Source organism: Haliotis cracherodii, unplaced genomic scaffold, assembly GCF_022045235.1.
Source record: "Haliotis cracherodii isolate W230 unplaced genomic scaffold, xgHalCrac1.p SCAF_17, whole genome shotgun sequence".
Taxonomy (NCBI): domain Eukaryota; kingdom Metazoa; phylum Mollusca; class Gastropoda; order Lepetellida; family Haliotidae; genus Haliotis; species Haliotis cracherodii.
Genome location: NW_027266272.1, coordinates 30,507,772 through 30,527,051, shown reverse-complemented (window position 1 = coordinate 30,527,051; position 19,280 = coordinate 30,507,772).

Below are 19,280 nucleotides of genomic sequence, written 5' to 3'. Positions count from 1 at the left end.
TCATCAAAAATGGAAGAATTGGAATTACAGCGTCTACCTTTTTTTGTTTAAATCCCAATATATAGGTAGTAAATGCATTAGCCTTGCTGAAAATATGGACTGATAAACATGTGGTCAATAAGGTTATTGGGTAATGCCTGTAAACGCAAACCATCATTTAAGAAAACGTGGAAAATTATGTAAAATCATTATAGCTTGGTAGATTGAAAAGCACACTTGTTAAGTTTACATGCTGTGTTGCAGATTAAAACTGGGCGATTTGAAAATTGTCCTGTCGTTCAACACATATGCCCTATATGTAATAACCAAGTAATGAAGAATGGAATGCATGTCTTAATGAATTGTCTGGTCTGTGATGTCTTGTGTTCCAGTCTGCTGTTAAGTGCTTGTTGTTTTTGTATTCTTTTGTTGAAACTGTCAACAATGATCAGCTCCACTTGGAATTACTTCCAAACCCAGAACAAATATTGCCATTGATACAAGGCCCCCGATACAATACATCCATTTACGACGCCTGTATCGTCAGACATTCAGTACTAGTTGTGTAACGATACGGCGATACAAGGCCCACGATACAATACATCCATTTACGACGCCTGTATCGTCAGACATTCAGTACTAGTTGTGTAACGATACGGCGATACAAGGCCCCCGATACAATACATCCATTTACGACGCCTGTATCGTCAGACATTCAGTACTAGTTGTGTAACGATACGGCGATACAAGGCCCACGATACAATACATCCATTTACGACGCCTGTATCGTCAGACATTCAGTACATTTGTTATGTGGGTGTAAAACATGTGATTAATGACAGAAACTGTTCAACCACCAGCTTACACAGATTCTCTACTATTTCATGGTTTGACATTAATAACATAACATTCACAGTGCCTTCTACCTATATGTTTCTGTCCTACAATATCCCATCTTTGATCTCTGAAATTTAATAACAAATAATTCAGGATTGTGATTCACATGCAAAATGAGAGAATATCAACTTGTGAAATATAAGTACTGTATCAGACCCATAGTATCGGGATACATATCGTATCGCAACCCCTGGGGTCATTGTATCATTACACCTCTACATTGTACATGTATAGTGTAAATTTTGTTTGTTTGTTACCAATTTGCATCTGAAATTTTATTTCTTCCTTCATTCATTCATATGAACGATACTCCTATAATAAATCCCAGGAACTAAATTTTCACAGATACCGGTAAAGAGAAGGTAATTAATTAGCCTTCACTGTATGCTACAAACATGAGCGGTCTTGTATATCAGCTGGCATGAAATCTATTTATGGTGCTGCATCTGTCAAATAGAGACACCCCATTTGTATTATCAGTAGGTTGCTGTAGTCCGAAATAGAAACAAAGCAACAAAATTATCAACTGAGCTTTCAAGGTGCACTTTCCCATACCCTGTTAACCCCAACCTTGATGATAATATCGTGGTGCTTTAATTTCCCGACCAGAAGATCGCACCAAAATGCTAATTATAATTTTGGGAAGATGGCAGCTCTGTGGCGGCCAAAATAGCTAAACATCTACTTTTTATCCATACTGGGATTTCAGATGGTCTTTTGTCAATGTCTCTACATCCACAGAGAGGAAGAAAGATTCTAAACTCTCGTTTAAGTGGTCATTTTTAATTGAATAGGAAATCAATCAACAGCTTAAGAAAGTCATCAAGAGTGTTAACACACTTTGCAGATGTTAAGGGATTTATGAAGAATAAAAAAACAAGAGTTAAATGTCTCCCCCTTTAAAAACCATTGGCTGAAAATGATTAATGGTTAATTTACCATGGCTTAATATGTTTAGAGATATGGAGTTAATAGACTGTGTAGTGTCTATTACAGGGTGTCCAACTGTTGGCAGAATGCAGGAGAATCTGATTTACATGGAGTCAGAAGTATTCCGAGCATTACAGCAATTCATCAATTAATCTATTTTCCAATTAAAGAGGAGAAAAATGAATGTTTCCTGATAGAATAATGGCTCCATTTAAGCTCATTTATAGAATCTAACACTCATCTTTGAAATCATGTAAAAATAACCCCCAGTTTTTATTGACAGCATAATACAGATTTTGTTGTTGAAAAATGCACATACTAAATGGAATCAGTGATGGCTGAGCTTCACAGCAGCTTGTAAAACATTCCCAGCACACAAGCTGGGATGTGAGGTTCTCATGTTCTGTGCATCAGGTCTCTCCTGTGTCAGGATTTGGCTTGCTGGCTGACTTTGAAAGCAGCTGTAGATTGCATGGCACACAAATCTGAACACTATGAAGAGCGTTTAAGTTGCAGGAGTTGAATGCAACTGTTTAATCAATTTTTTTCTGAAAAGAATATTTCCCATATGCAACCAGTGGAGATATGTGGGCGATACGCCATGTGAGAAAAACTAACCATTGTTACTTGAAGTTTTGTTCTATGTGTATTTAGAAAGAATATCATCATTCTAACTGAATTTTTGTACAACAGACAGGAAAGTGAAGTAATGCTTTGTCACGCTAAAGGCAGCAGGATCTGAAATTCCCTGTAAAGAGTTGCTTCCCTTGGTTGCATCAGAATCCAATGGTCATGGTTTTGAAATCTTAGATATTTCTCTCATCAAATGCTACGGGGGGCCATGGGGTAGCCTCGTGGTTAAAGCATTAGCTTGTCATGCCATATTCCCAGGTTCGATACCCCACATGGGTACAATGTGTGAAGCCATTTCTGGTGTCCCCCACCATGATATTGCTAGAATATTGCTAAAAGCGGTGTAAAACCATACTCACTCACTCACTCACTAGTATACTCAACACCATACCCAGTTTCCCCCCAATAATAAAAGAACTAAGACCTGCATCACTCTGGACTATCCTCCCACTGTAAGGTGATACACAGTAATATTCCTGAAATACAGCATTAAACCCAATTCTCTCTCTCAACCAAGTACATTGTTATAGCCACTGTTACATTACACAACATGTAAAAGTGTCACTTAGAATTATGTTGCCTCAATACTGTTCATTCACCGAATGACTAACATCGTAAATAGCAATCAAGTGTTCCATAAGGCTGTCTTTTGGCAGCTGCGCTGTTTGTGTTCTGAAGGAGTTGAGAATCTTCAGATGTAACATATAGCATCCTCAGGCATACCCCTGGGGATTCCAGGTCAGAATCGATCCTCAGCACCAAATGCTAGTCTTCCAGTGGGGATTTAGATCAGAATCGATCCTCAGTACCCCCATGCTTGTCTCCCAGTGGGGATTCCAGGTCAGAATCGATCCTCAGTACCCCATGCTAGTCTTCCAATGGGGATTCCAGGTCAGAATCGATCCTCAGTACCCCATGCTAGTCTTCCAATGGGGATTCCAGGTCAGAATCGGGCTTCAGTACCCATGCTAGTCTTCCAGTGGGGATTCTAGGTCAGAATCGGTCTTCAGTACCCCCATGCTAGTCTTCCAGTGGGGATTCCATGTCAGAATTGATCCTCAGTACCCCATGCTAGTCTTCCAATGGGGATTCCAGGTCAGAATCGGTCCTCAGTACCCCCATGCTAGTCTTCCAGTGGGGATTCCAGGTCAGAATTGGTCCTCAGTACCCCATGCTAGTCTTCCAATGGGGATTCCAGGTCAGAATCGGGCTTCAATAACCCATGTTTGTTTCCCAGTGACAATTTCAGGTCAGAATCGATCCTCAGTACCCCCATGCTAGTCTTCCAGTGGGGATTCCAGGTCAGAATCGGTCCTCAGCACCCCATGCTTGTCTCCCAGTAGGGATTCCAGGTCAGAATTGGTCCTCAGCACCCAATGCTTGTCTTCCAGTGGGGATTCCAGGTCAGAATCAGGCTTCAGTACCCATGCTTGTCTTCGAGTGGGGATTCCAGGTCAGAATCGGGCTTCAGTACCTCATGTTTGTCTCCCAGTAGGGATTCCAGGTCAGAATCGGTCCTCATTACCCCCATGCTTTTCGCCCAGTGGGGATTCCAGGTCAGAATTGGTCCTCAGCACCCCATGCTTGTCTTCCAGTGGGGATTCCAGGTCAGAATCGGGCTTCAGTACCCCATGTTTGTTTCCCAGTGATGATTCCAGGTCAGAATCAGTCCTCAGTATCCCCATGCTTGTCTCCCAGTAGGGATTCCAGGTCAGAATTGGTCCTCAGCACCCCATACTTGTCTTCCAGTGGGGATTCCAGGTCAGAATCGGGCTTCAGTACCCCATGTTTGTTTCCCAGTGACGATTCCAGGTCAGAATCAGTCCTCAGTATCCCCATGCTTGTCTCCCAGTAGGGATTCCAGGTCAGAATTGGTCCTCAGCACCCCATACTTGTCTCCCAGTAGGGATTCCAGGTCAGAATCGCTCCATGGTTGTCTTCCAGTAGGGATTCCAGGTCAGAATCAATCCTCAGTACCCCAATGCTTGTCTTCCAGTGGAGATTCCAGTCAGAATCGACCTTCAGCACCCCATGTTTGTTTCCCAATGGGGATTCCAGGTCAGAATCGGTCCTCAGTACCTCATGCTTGTCTCTGAATAGGGATTCCTGGTCAGAACAGATCCCCAGTACTTCATGCTTGTTTCCCAGTGGGGATTCCAGGTCAGAATAGGTCTCCAGTACCTCATGCTTGTCTCCCTGTGGAGATTCCAGGTCAGAATAGGTCTCCAATACCTCATGTCTGTCTCCCTGTACAGATTCCAGGTCAGAAGAGGTCCTAAATGACCCCATGCTTGCCTGCCAATATTTACAAGCCGACGTGATATATGGCCAACTTTGACATAAAACAACAGTCACTCACCCAATTAAGACAAAATCACAAATAAACAGCATGAGTGCCAAGTTATGGAAGCAATATTTGTTAGGTCAACAGAAGTATGATCGTGTATCACACAGAAATAAAATAAACCGTTAACAGAACAAATATCATTAATCTTGTAATTCGTGCTACAGCTCATGAATTCCGTCCTTCATCTCCAGCCTCTGGCTGGAATGTACGTGAATGTACGTGTTTACCTTTGCAATCAATGCTGTACATTTTGGGACATTGATTAAAGAGCTGACAATGCGTTGAAAAGCACTCAGAATCATGAAGGAAAAGCATTTCTCAAAATAATGCTAATAATGATTGCAACATCGAACCACTTCAGTTGTTTGTCATCAATAAAAGAGAACGTGCTATTGGAAATCAGTAATGGTGATGTGAAAAAAGGGATAACTTGTTCATGGTTTTGAAAAGAAAAATGAGTTCAATTCAAAAGAAATGAGATACGTTCTCTTTTAGGCCTGTGAGTGAGGAAATATTGACCTGAAATCATACCACATGTAACTGGAATGGGATGTGAGTGTTATCCTTCAGATGTAACATATAACATCCTCAGGCATACAAACATGCCCCTGCCTGCCTTTCACTCGACACAGTGGACTAATTGTATTTTTTAAAAATTGTTTAAATTTAGGCTGTTGTTCAAATGACAAACAACCAGCTTATGTTTTAAAAGAATTTTTTACTTCTTTATCAATTTTTACTTACAGCAACATTAACTCTTGCAACACACAGGTATGTTCACGGCCTAGAAGTCATGAATCCCAGACTCTGCAGGCCGTAGACACATTAAAATAGTATATAATTTTATGAACCTACATGTCATATCATTCATTTATTAAATATGTATTTCATTTCAATTGATCATATTTTATCAATAGATTAAAAATGTATTCACTATTTCCCACAATGTTACTGAAAAAACCTTCTCATACACATGGGTCCTTCCATATCAAAGAGGAAAGTAAAGACATTTCAAGCAATTCTTAAATAAATTAGATTGAAGTGATAAATAAAATCAACAGAAATATACCTAACAGTTGTCATACTAACATCTGAGTTATTATTTCCGTCTTTTCGTGCGATCACATGTAATGTAAGTCAAATGACATCTCGGCTTTTGCCGCCTTGATTTTTAGGCTATGACACCCATGTTTAATGCCAAAATATATGCATATGTAATCACAGCTCATAACCTTGCACAATATGTCCACAAAGTTACATATTTTTAACTCTTTCAACACCGTAGGCCGGTTATCCGGCCAAGAAGCATCGAGTCCCCAGATACCAGAGGCCGGTTATCCGGCCAAGCCGTAGTCACGTCAAAATAGTATATATTTTTATGGACCTACCTGTAATATCATTCATTTATTTAATCTATCACATTTCACAATGTCTGAAATACATAATCCATTTCAATTTAACATTTTTTATCGTTAAATTAAAAAATTATTCACTATTTCCCGCGATGTTATTGAAAATAAAATTCTCGGACACACATTTCGACAACGGGTCCACATCGAACACGTCAAAGAGAAAAATAAAGGCGTTTTAAACAAATCTTTAAATATATTATACAAAGTAATAAATAAAGTCAACAAAAATATATCTAAAAGTAATCAAACTTACATCTAAGTTATTATTTCCATCTTTTCGTGCGATCGCGTGTAATGTAAGTCAAACGACATCTCGGCTTTCGTCGCCTTGAATTCTCGGCTCGGACACGATGTTTAATGCAAAAATATATGCATGAAAAATCTTTGTCACAGCTCGTAACCTAGCACGATACATTCCTGAAGTTCCATATTTTTAATATATATCGTGATTTCCTGCTCAAAACGTTCAGAATAACACGATTTAACAAAATTCTTTCGCAAACTTCTGTAATTTATCGAACACGAGCTTGGTATCACAGCTGTAATTTGATTGGCTGCCTTAGGTCACGTGCTCAGAATTGACCAATCAAGAAACTTGTAGCAGATTTCAGCAAGAAAGCGTCATTAGAAACCAATTTTAATCCAATGAAATTGCTTGTTATAACTACGAAAAAAAACCAGTCGATGTTATGAGCGTGTAGATGAAGGAATAAGCTTTCCAGCGATGTGTCATATGCCATTCTTCGACGAACGTGTTATTCATACGAAACCTCGAAAACGGGGGTATTTCTTCATTTTACTGAGCGGACAGTCGCTGTTATCTGGAAATGGGGGATGACAGAAACTATTTATAATTCTTTTTAAAATGATTTTCCAATTACGTAAACAATGAAAATAAAACAGAAATAGGTACGTGGATATTATGAAATCATATATTTGCTGAAAATCGTCAAGTTTTCGCTTCCTTGGTCCTTATTCTGGATGTTAACAACGTGTTAGCGTACATTATTTTATTTACAACGAATTTAATTAAGTTGTAAATGCATTATTTTAAATAATGTGAAAAACATAACTTTCATATTTATAAACCATAGGATCAGACCTTTCAAATGGTGTATAACATGTAGTAGCAAATATATTTTACAAGCAGGTATTTTCTTTGATAAATGTTGGCTTCATCTATCACACAAGAGTCTCTGGGAACTAGGTGTCCCAGCAGTAAACACCTCTGGTTGACTGGTGTTGAAAGAGTTAATAAAGGTCGTGATTTTCTGCTTATGGCGTTCAGAATAACACAATTTAACCAAAACATTTCCTCTAATCTAAGTCTGTAATTTATGAAACATGAGGAATTGGTATCCATTGGATTAATTCGATTGGCTGCCTTAGGTCACATGCTTGACTTTTAATCAGTCACGACCCTAGTAGTAGATTTCGGCAAGAAAGTGTCATTAGAAACCAATTTATTTCCAGTGAAGTGATATGATACAGCTGCAAATATACTCCAGGGGAGGTTACTGCCATATTATTGAAGTCATTAACTCTTTCAACGCCATAGGCAAAGCCGTGGTCACATCAAAATGGTATATAATTTTCTGAACCTACCTGTAATATCATTCTTATATTAAATCTATCACATTTCACAATGTCTGAAATACGTATTCCATTCCAATTTATCATTTTTTAGATTAAAATATTATTCACTACATGTATTTCCTGCAATGTTATTGAAAACAAATTCTCGGACACACACTTTGACAACGGGTCCACATCAAACATGTCAAAGAGTCGTTTCAAGGAAATCTTTAAATATATTATACAAAGTAATAAATAAAATCAACAAAAATATATCTAAGTTATTATTTCCCTCTTTTCGTGTGATCATGTGTAATGTAAGTCAAATGACATCTCGACTGTCGTCGCCTCGATTTCTCGGCACGGATACGATGTTTAATGCCATATGCCATATGCATGGAAAATCTTTGTCATGGCTCGTAACCTAGCATGATACATCCACAAAGTTCCATATTTTTAATATATATCATGATTTCCTGCTTAAAACTTTCAGAATAACAGGATTTAACAGAAATATTTCGTCAAAATCCAAAATTCATCATACACGAGGACGGTACCATAGCTGTAATTGGATTCGTTGCCTTAGGTCACGTGCTCAGATTTGACCAATCACAAACCTTGTAGCAAATTTCAGGAAGAAAGCGTCATTAGAAACCAATTTTTATCCATTAAAATCGCATATTCCAGCTACAAAAAGACTACAGGTGTTACGACCATGTAGATGAAAAAACAAGCTTTCTAGTGGTGTGTCATATGCCAGTCTTCGACAAACATGTTATTCATACAAAGTTTCGAAAAAAGAGGTATTTCTTCATGTTACTTGTGAAGCCCATTTCTGGCGTCCGTGATATTGCTGGAATATTGCTAAAAGCGGCGTAAAACCATACTCACTCACTCACTTTTCATGTTACTGAGTGGACAGCCGCTGTTATCGGGAAATGGGTGATGACACATACTATTTATAATTCTTTTAAAAGTAATTTTCCAATTATGTAAACAATGAAAATATTAAGAAATAGGAAAGTGGATTTTATGAAATGTTATATTCACTTTCTTGGTCCTTAATCTGGACATTATGAATGTGTTAGGTGAAATTTTTTATTCACAACAAACTTAATTAACTTGAAAATGCATTACTTAAATAATTCAACAAAAATAACTTTCATATTTATAAACCATAGGATTAAACCTTTTAAATAGTGTATAACATGTAGTAGCAAAGATGTTTTACAAGCAGATATTTTCCTTGATAAATGTTGGCTTCATCTATCACACAAGAGTCTCTGGGAACTCGGTGTCACAGCAGTAAACACTTCGGGTTGACTGGTGTTGAAAGAGTTAAGCTTTCTAATGATACAAAACATTGAACAAATCCATGCATGTGTTATTCATACAAATCTTCAGAAACGGAGGCATTTCCCAGTATTTTCTCAGGTTACTGAGTGGAAAGCAACTGTTATCGGGAAATGGCTGATGACAGATACTATCTTAAATTCTTTTTAAAATAACTTTCCGATTACGTAAAGAATGAAAATAAAAAAGAAGTGGGTAAGTGGATATAATGACATCTTTCAGTTTTTGCTTCCTTGGTATTAATCTGGCTGTTATATATGTCTTGGCTTATATCTTCTCAAAACTTTTTAAGTTTTGAATGTATCATTTAAATAATCTGATGAATAGAACTTTCATATTTATAAACAGTTAGGCTTCGTCTATCACCCCAGAGTTTTGCAGCAGTAAAAGCTTCTGATTGACTCATTTTGACTCTTAGCACCAGGTTTGACAATGTTTAAATATCCCAAAATACAAATGTAGTACTGGGTAAATTCTCAGTGGTAGTAGTAACTAACAGTTTCAGTCTACTAGTCCTGATAATGATAACATATAACAAAACCTTTAAACATGGCAAATGTCTCCTAGTCCTTATAATGATAACATATAACAAAACCTTTAAACATGGCAAATGTCTACTAGTCCTGATAATGATAACATATAACAAAACCTTTAAACATGGCAAATGTCTACTAGTCCTTATAATGATAACATATAACAAAACCTTTAAACATGGCAAATGTCTACTAGTCCTTATAATGATAACATATAACAAAACCTTTAAACATGGCAAATGTCTACTAGTCCTTAGGATACCTTTACTATTGGGCAGTTTGGCAAGGACTATAGGACTAGTGCCAATTTCTAACCCTGGTAATGCTGCATCTTCATCTTAAACAGTTAAAATCATTGAATCTCTCCTCCTGTGTGTGTTGGCCCTGTGATGAATTACTCTCGTGGTTTACTCCTAGGCACTGGTTCTGAGATAAATTTATGAAATACCTAATTATTGTAATCTGTTAAAAAAATTTGTCGCCAATTTTTCAATATGCCATTAACAACTAAAAAATTCATTAACAATTAATGATCATTATAGTCAATCAGGATGTTGTTAAGTTAAGTCTCACAATTATATAGTTCATATTTGTGTCTGTTGGTGTTTAAGGGTCTGGATTAATGAGGTGACGTGCGAAAACATAGCCATTATTTGATAACAGTAACTTGTCTGGTCTGCGCATTGAAGATTATTGTCTATGTTTTGAGACAGAAATAGCCCCTCCTGGCATTACCCATGAGTGAGTAAGTAAGTTAGGGACCCAAGGGACACAGATGTGACAACCAGTGAATAAGGGAGTGTCTAATTTGTTCAGGATCCTGTGATAGTCAAATTGCCATTTTTTCGATTCGTCACAGCTCTTATAGTTTTGGAACTATATACATGATTTGTCGTTCAGGCTAACAACCATTGTGGCCGTGCCACTTCCAGTACTTTTCACACAACCTCTAGACATCAGGACAACTGAAGACAGGAGGATGATAGGTGCGAGTTGACGTAGAGCAAGTGTATCATCTATTATAAATGTGTTTGGGTGGAGATAGAAAGTTTATTTTCATTGTATACACAGAGGCATATAAGTAACTGTATGAATGAATAATTTGGTGAACATGAATGCATTGATTACTGTGAAATATTAACAATTTTCATTTTCAAAGTAATACATTTTTTCACCCAATTAATAATATTAAGATCATTTTGTTGGTTTGCCGAGGGCATTATGTTCAGACTCCTATATTAATCCCTTCATGAAAGTACAGTCTATCCTCTCTCTTTGGTAAATATCAAACGTCAGCGCCAGGGAACAACCAGCCCTATTTTGCAATGAAACAGACCCAATTGGGTGCAGAAGGCAGAACATGCACTGAAAGTCAGTGATGACACTCAGCACTCGTGGAAAGGGCAAGTGTGTCCTGCCACTTGTCAACAAAAAAGAAACTACTTGTCAACTCAGACCAAGGTTGCTTGATGCCGTGTTGGGTTAAAAAAGAAACTGCAGGCCTCAACACTTCTTTCCCTTTTATACTGCTGTACGTCTCTAATGAAGAGTGGAAATATCCAGATGTGTCACCATCAGTTGTGTTTGGTACACAACTGTTGCTAGGAAGAATTTAGATGTGAAACTTGAGTTTTAATGGAAACCTGTAGTCTATGGGGGTCAATTAAGCACCAGTACATTTTGACAGTCTGTCCGAATACCTGGACGAGTAAAAATCTGTTTGATCGGGAACGCTCAGCTAATAATAGTCCATATAATAACCCCCCAAAAATATTAAAAAATACTCAGAACAATGTTTGGCCATGGGCTACTGGACTAAAAGGGTTGTGGCACAGACTATTTAAATTTTTAAAGTAAATTACAGGATTTTTTAGTTAATCCAAACTGTGTACTTAGAAATGGTAATATGATATAAACATCATCACTGTTACTTATGTCTTTGTGTATATTTGTGCACAGACACACAGACACACACAGATATGCACGGACACAGACAGACACGCACAGACACACACACACACACACACAGACGCAGACACTCACAGACACTGACACACACACACACAGAGACTCAGACACACAGACACGCACGCATGCACAGACACACACAGACACACACAGATGCAGAAACACACAGACACACACGCACGCACGTTTGGGTTTGGAGTGTAATGGCTTGGAGTGGCATCACAGCTCATCATTGTAAATGGCAATTTAAATGGTGTATGCTACCAAGACAATATTGTTCGAGATTGTGCAAATGCAGGGATGTAATGTCTCGTTGCAGCAGGATAATGCCCTCTTTGAGGCAGCATAATATAGCTGTACTGCCATGGCTGGCAGTTCCTCCAGACCTCTCCCTGGTCTAGGATGAGGTAGAACGACTCCTACGACAGGAACAGAACCAGCCAGTAACGCTAGCTCAGTTGGAAATCTTTGGTTGACATTTCAAACGACATAGCCTGGCTGTTTTTGAATCATTTGGTGTCTTTAATTCGCTGCTGCTGCTTTGTATGTATCAACACAAATGTATGTCACACAAGACATTGACAATGTTATATTGAGTTGTTACACCATCCCGGTCTGTCCCCAGTTACCAGGCTTGGGCTTTGTCAACGAATTTGTACTGATAAAACATTGATCAGACGAAGGACCAAATATTATGGTGTTATTTCAATAGCATAACATTACACCACTATATATGAAGCACAGTTTCTTTTTTTACTTTTTCCTTTAGTATATATTTTGTTTTCTCTTGATTAGAAAACAACCTTTTGATGTTGAGAGTCGTGACCAGAGAGATGAATATGTGTGCCTTACACCATTTGCATACCTTTTTCACACATCTGAGTTAATTTTCATGCTAACGCGTAGTAAATTTACATATACACATGTATGTATAGTTACATATACACACGTATGTATAGTTACATATACACACGTATGTCTAGTTTTATATACACATGTATGTATAGTTACATATACACATGTATGTATAGTTACATATACACACGTATGTATAGTTACATATACACACGTATGTCTAGTTACATATACACATGTATGTATAGTTACATATACACATGTATGTATAGTTACATATACACACGTATATATAGTTACATATACACACGTATGTCTAGTTTTATATACACATGTATGTATAGTTACATATACACATGTATGTATAGTTACATATACACACGTATGTATAGTTACATATACACACTTATGTCTAGTTTTATATACACATGTATGTCTAGTTACATATACACACGTATGTCTAGTTACATATACACATGTATGTATAGTTACATATACACATGTATGTCTAGTTACATATACACATGTATGTCTAGTTACATATACACACGTATGTCTAGTTACATATACACACGTATGTATAGTTACATATACACACGTATGTATAGTTTTATATACACATGTATGTCTAGTTACATATACACACGTATGTCTAGTTACATATACACATGTTTGTATAGTTACATATACACATGTATGTCTAGTTACATATACACATGTATGTCTAGTTACATATACACATGTATGTATAGTTACATATACCCAAGGATGTCTAGTTACATATACACACGTATGTCTAGTTACATATACACACGTATGTCTAGTTACATATACACACGTATGTCTAGTTACATATACACACGTATGTCTAGTTTTATATACACATGTATGTCTAGTTACATATACACATGTATGTATAGTTACATATACACATGTATGTCTAGTTACATATACACATGTATGTCTAGTTACATATACACATGTATGTCTAGTTACATATACACATGTATGTCTAGTTACATATACACATGTATGTCTAGTTACATATACACATGCATGTAAAGTTACATATACACACGTATGTCTAGTTACATATACACACGTATGTCTAGTTACATATACACACGTATGTCTAGTTACATATACACACGTATGTCTAGTTACACATTTCCAAAATTACTTCCGTGGGTAATTGTCGTACATATGAACGGGGTATATGTCGCACATACTTTATTCCCCTTTCTCTTATACTGATGTAACTAATTTGGCGTATGTATAACTATACATGCGCGTGTGCATACGTCAGTTTACTATGTATCCACATGACATTACGTAACGTGTGTAAATAAAGTATAGAAATGGTGTCAGGCACACATATTCATCTGTCTGTTCACGACTTTCAACATCAAAGGGTTGTTTTCAAATCAAAGTCGAATGAGGAGATTTGTCTCTTGCAAATCTTCGCTTGAACCAACATGTTTGATTTAATCTGTACACAATTTTCTAACTCCCTGAAAGCAACAGAAAACACTGTTAGCCCAGTGCTGGATGCCTACATAAAGCTTGGTATTTCTGTATGCAGAATAAAGTCAATTTCAGAATACAGAACTGTTGCCAATGTGTTTCGTGTTAGCACATCAACATTAATATTAATTAATTAGATCATCCTCTGACTTTGGCATTTGAAAGTTCACATGGCAACATATACACACAGTGTAAATTTTGCACTTATGTAAATTCACATCTGCCCCTGATCCAGACATGGTGTAAATTTTGCACTTATGTAAATTCACATCTGCCCCTGATCCAGACATGGTGTAAATTTTGCACTTATGTAAATTCACATCTGCCCCTGATCCAGACATGGTGTAAATTTTGCACTTATGTAAATTCACATCTGCCCCTGATCCAGATATGGTGTAAATTTTCTCCTGGTGTGATAAATATACACTTCTGAGTTAACGCGTTCACATGCAATCATACTCTTGTGTGCAAGAGTATTTACACATGTATGCAAACATACACACATATGTATAGAAGTGCATGTGAATGGGGTGTAATGTTTAGACATGTATATCTCTGTAAAGAGCTGAGTCAACATGTGACACACTTGGGGAAGCTCACCAAGTCCTCAGAACCAGCATCTTAAGCTGAAGTATTTTACAAAATCTTTTTTAGAAATACCCCATGGAGAAGCACATAAACAGATGCCGATTAGGAGTCCTCTGAACCAGCATCTTAAGCTGAAATATTTACAAAAACTGTTTTAGAAATACCCCATGGACTGAGCCTAAGGGAGAGCAGTTGTGTTGAAAACCCAAAGAAATATATGAATACTTAATGAGAATAATTATTATAGCCCCGACCTTCTAGTTCGGGGTATGTAGTTATACCAAGGTTCCGTCCGTCCGTCTGTCCGTCTGAAACCTTTGTCCGCACAATTTCTCTTAAACTATTCAGTGGATTCATCTCAAACTTAGTACATATAATCAGTGTCATATGGAGGGGTGAGGTCAAAAGAAAAAAATTGTTTTGATTAATTTTCCATTTTTTTAAATGAATTTTTCAACCCCTAACCCTATCCATTATTTAATTTGAAACTACTGACACAGTAGGTGGGTCAGTAGTATTAGTGAGCCATGCTCACTTGTTACTTATTGAGTAAATACTCAATGGCTCAGTCAAATTTTGTGGAGCACTGTATGGTTGTAAGTGTAGATTTGGTACTTGTAGTTGGTGACTGTACCTTGTCCTTTTCTTGTTGTTCTGTTGGTCATTGAGCTGGAATGATTAAATAGAAATGGTCATCAAAATCTGGCTTGACTAAGTTCAAAGCATTCTGAGCTTGGCCAATAATGTTTATTCCGACAAATTTCCCCGCAACAAAAACTCCAGTGTAATAATCCCTGGAGATTTGACCACAGGGTAGAAAAGAACATTACAATAATACGGTTATCCCCCAAATTGATTTTCTTTAAGCAGAAAATTCGTTTTAATTTGTGAAGAATTTGAGTAACAAAAAATATCCCATTCGGACACGACTTCCAGAAACAGATCAATTCAAGGAAAACGCAGAGCAGGGAAAGCTGATGAAGTTTATCGTGGAGAACCATGCCTTTGGCGCCTAAATAGATTTTCTCTGTTTTCCCCTAATAGTGGTGGAGACCCCTTTGAAAAAATATGATAAACGTGTTTCATGAACTTGTACAAAGTCTTGGGGATTTTCGCTTATAATGTGGAGGTCCTCGAGAGAGTTCACAAGCAGTTATTGCTTGACGTGGTAGTTATACACCCTGGCAATGACGAATGATACCAGCAACCTCATCCCATTCTAAGACATATGTAACCTCAATCACATTCCATTGTTGTTAGAATTTCCGTTCTGATAACAAATTTGTCACTAATATTTTTCCATGTTTAAAAACAGAAATGAAATATCACTAAAATGTAATATAATTAGGAAAGGCACAAGAAGTCACAAATTTGGACAAATAATTTTATTTGATTAGCAGTCGAGTTTCAATTGTCACTTGTCTTAAGACTGCTCAAACAGGGTGTACTGAAGGTTGTAACTTGAAAATTATTGATCTAGTATTTTGTAAATGGCATTTGTGCCCTAATGTTGTTAATGAGATCTCATTAATTTTCATCTTTTAAGTGGTTCAGTGGTCGGGCCCTTGGTCATCTCATCTCTTGTGTCCCTTGTGTTCCTTGTGTCCCTTGTGTAAGTTTGTCCTTTGTTTCCATCGGGTAGCTGTTGTTCCTTGTGTCACATCTGTCCATTGTGTTCATTGTGTCATGTGTCCATTGTGTAACTTTTGACTCATGTATCCATTGTGTAACTTTTGTCACATGTGTTCATTGTCACATGTGTTCATTGTCACATGTGTCCATTGTGTAACTTTTGACTCATGTATCCATTGTGTAACTTTTGTCACATGTGTTCATTGTCACATGTGTTCATTGTCACATGTGTCCATTGTGTAACTTTTGACTCATGTATCCATTGTGTAACTTTTGTCACATGTGTTCATTGTCACATGTGTTCGTTGTCACATGTGTCCATTGTGTAACTTTTGACTCATGTATCCATTGTGTAACTTTTGTCACATGTGTTCATTGTCACATGTGTTCATTGTGTCAATTGTGTTCATTGTCACATGTGTCCATTGTGTAACTTATGACTCATGTATCCATTGTGTAACTTGTGTCACATGTGTTCATTGTCACATGTGTTCATTGTGTCAATTGTGTTCATTGTCACGTTTCCATTGTGTAACTTTTGACTCATGTATCCATTGTGTAACTTGTGTCACATGTGTTCATTGTCACATGTGTTCATTGTGTCAATTGTGTTCATTGTCACATGTCCATTGTGTAACTTTTGACTCATGTATCCATTGTGTAACTTGTGTCACATGTGTTCATTGTCACATGTGTTCATTGTGTCAATTGTGTTCATTGTCACATGTCCATTGTGTAACTTTTGACTCATGTATCCATTGTGTAACTTGTGTCACATGTGTTCATTGTCACATGTGTTCATTGTGTCACATGTGTCCATATTGTTCATGGTCACATGTGTCCATTGTGTAACTTGTGTCACTGTGTCCATAGTGTAACATGTATCGATTGTGTCACATGTCCATTGTGTAACTTGTCTCACATGTGTCCATTGTGTCACATGTGTTCATTGTGTCACATGTCCATTGTGTCACATGTCAATTGTGTTCATTGTGTCACATGTGTCCATTGTGTCACATGTGTCCATTGTGTCACATGTCACATGTGTTCATTGTGTCACATGTGTCCATTGTGTCACATGTGCCCAAGTTTCCATTGTGTCACATGTGTCCATTGTGTCACATGTGTTCATTGTGTCACATGTCAATTGTTTCACGTGTCAATTGTGTTCATTGTGTCACATGTGTCCATTGTGTAACTTTTATCACGTGTTCGTTGTGTCGCATGTGTCAATTGTGTTCATTGTGTCACTTGTGTCCATTGTGTTTATTGTGCCACATGTGTCCATCATTTAACTTAGTTCATTGTGTACCATGTGTCATTTAGCCTGTGTCTAGGATCTGCTTGTTAGAGGTTTGAATCCCATTTTTCCTGATAAAGTACCTGAACCAGTACCAAGGTGAGAAATATTAACAGCCATTGTAGGCTTTTCTCCCACATTAAACAGTCTTAAACAAATTCAGCTCAGGAATACCCACAGTGGGTAAGGTTGTAAGAGGAAAACCATGTTGTGGACGTTGGTCTGTAATATCCCTGTCTCAAGTCAAGGACATGTCCCAGGATCTCCTACCCGACTAAGGACTGATAGTTTGTTTGTTTGTTGTTTAAAGCCACACTCAGCAATATTCCAGCTTTATGATAGCAGTCGGTAAATAATCAAGTCTGGAACAGTGATTGATATCATGAGCATCGATCCACGCATTTGGGACACGATAACAAGCATCAACCAAGTCAGCGAGCCTAACCACCCGATCTTGTTAGTCGGTTCTTACGACAAGCATGGGTTGCTGAAGACCGACTAGTTAGTGAGTTTGGTTTTACGCCTCTTTTAGCAACGTTCCAGCAATGGGCTTCACACATTGTACCTACATTGGCTTGTCTGGTCCAGACTTGATCATTTACAATGTATGTTGATGCAGCTGGAGTATTTCTGACTGCATATTTATGGGAAAACAATTCACACATCCCGTCTTTACTTTCTGTATGATAAATATTGGATAAGTCAGATGCTACCTTTCAGGAGGAGACACTTGCCAGATAAGAATAATTATAAGAATAGGCCGCTTATAAAATCAAAACACTCCTGGTTAACGGAATAGTATGCATTCTGATATAATTCTCAGCTCCCTAGGGAGTTTACAACCCACGCTGTCTGTGGTTGTTGGAATGTTTTGTGTTGACATTCACATCTTATCCTATTCACTGATCAGTGCTCGGAGACAAATTTTGAACAAAGGCACTCGTCCAAGTAAAGTCCACACATTTAATAATTTACACATTTCACTGTTGGGCTGGGTGATGCCTAGGGAAAAAATGAATTAGTTAAGCTATCCATGTCCTCTAATCCACATTCTCACCACAGCAAGCCCTGGTTATGATCTCAATCTTGGTCAGCCAAGTACCTGGGCTTGTGTTTTTCACACAGTAAAATGTCTTTGCCCTTACCCCCTGGGCTTTCCTCCAACATGTGTCTGACATGCTGTGAAATAACTGATATATTGTTTAAAGAATAAATCCAAATTCACTCACTCACACACATTTAGCAAGGGCCTTCAATGCCAAAATGTTTTTCACAACCTTACTCCTTGACTCACACTGACCCTGAGCATGTCGCCTGTATAATGTCCTTCTGAACATGCTGACATCTGCTTGCCTTAGGTTTCTTCATTAATAATTAACAGTCTCCTATGATTAGCTAATCCACAAGTTTGTTCAAACACGTTAACTGCATGCCAACATGAAACAGCGTAAATACACGCACCCTAACGTTCACATGTCTTGTATTGGATTTGCAAGATTTTTGTTGTTTTTGTGATGAAAATAGAACGATGGAATTAACTCAGTTTATCTGTCATGAAAAAAAACTTTGTAATTGAATCCAGAAACAAAACCAGGTTATAAATCTTGATTCAGCAGATCTGGAGATCCTTTTTCAGGTGGATCAGGAAACTATTGAGATAAAAAATAGCAGCATGACATAGTTATGTAATACAGAAAGCAGATCTAATGCCACAGGTTTTTGTGAACCTTAAGACCTCTGCTTTCAGATGAGTG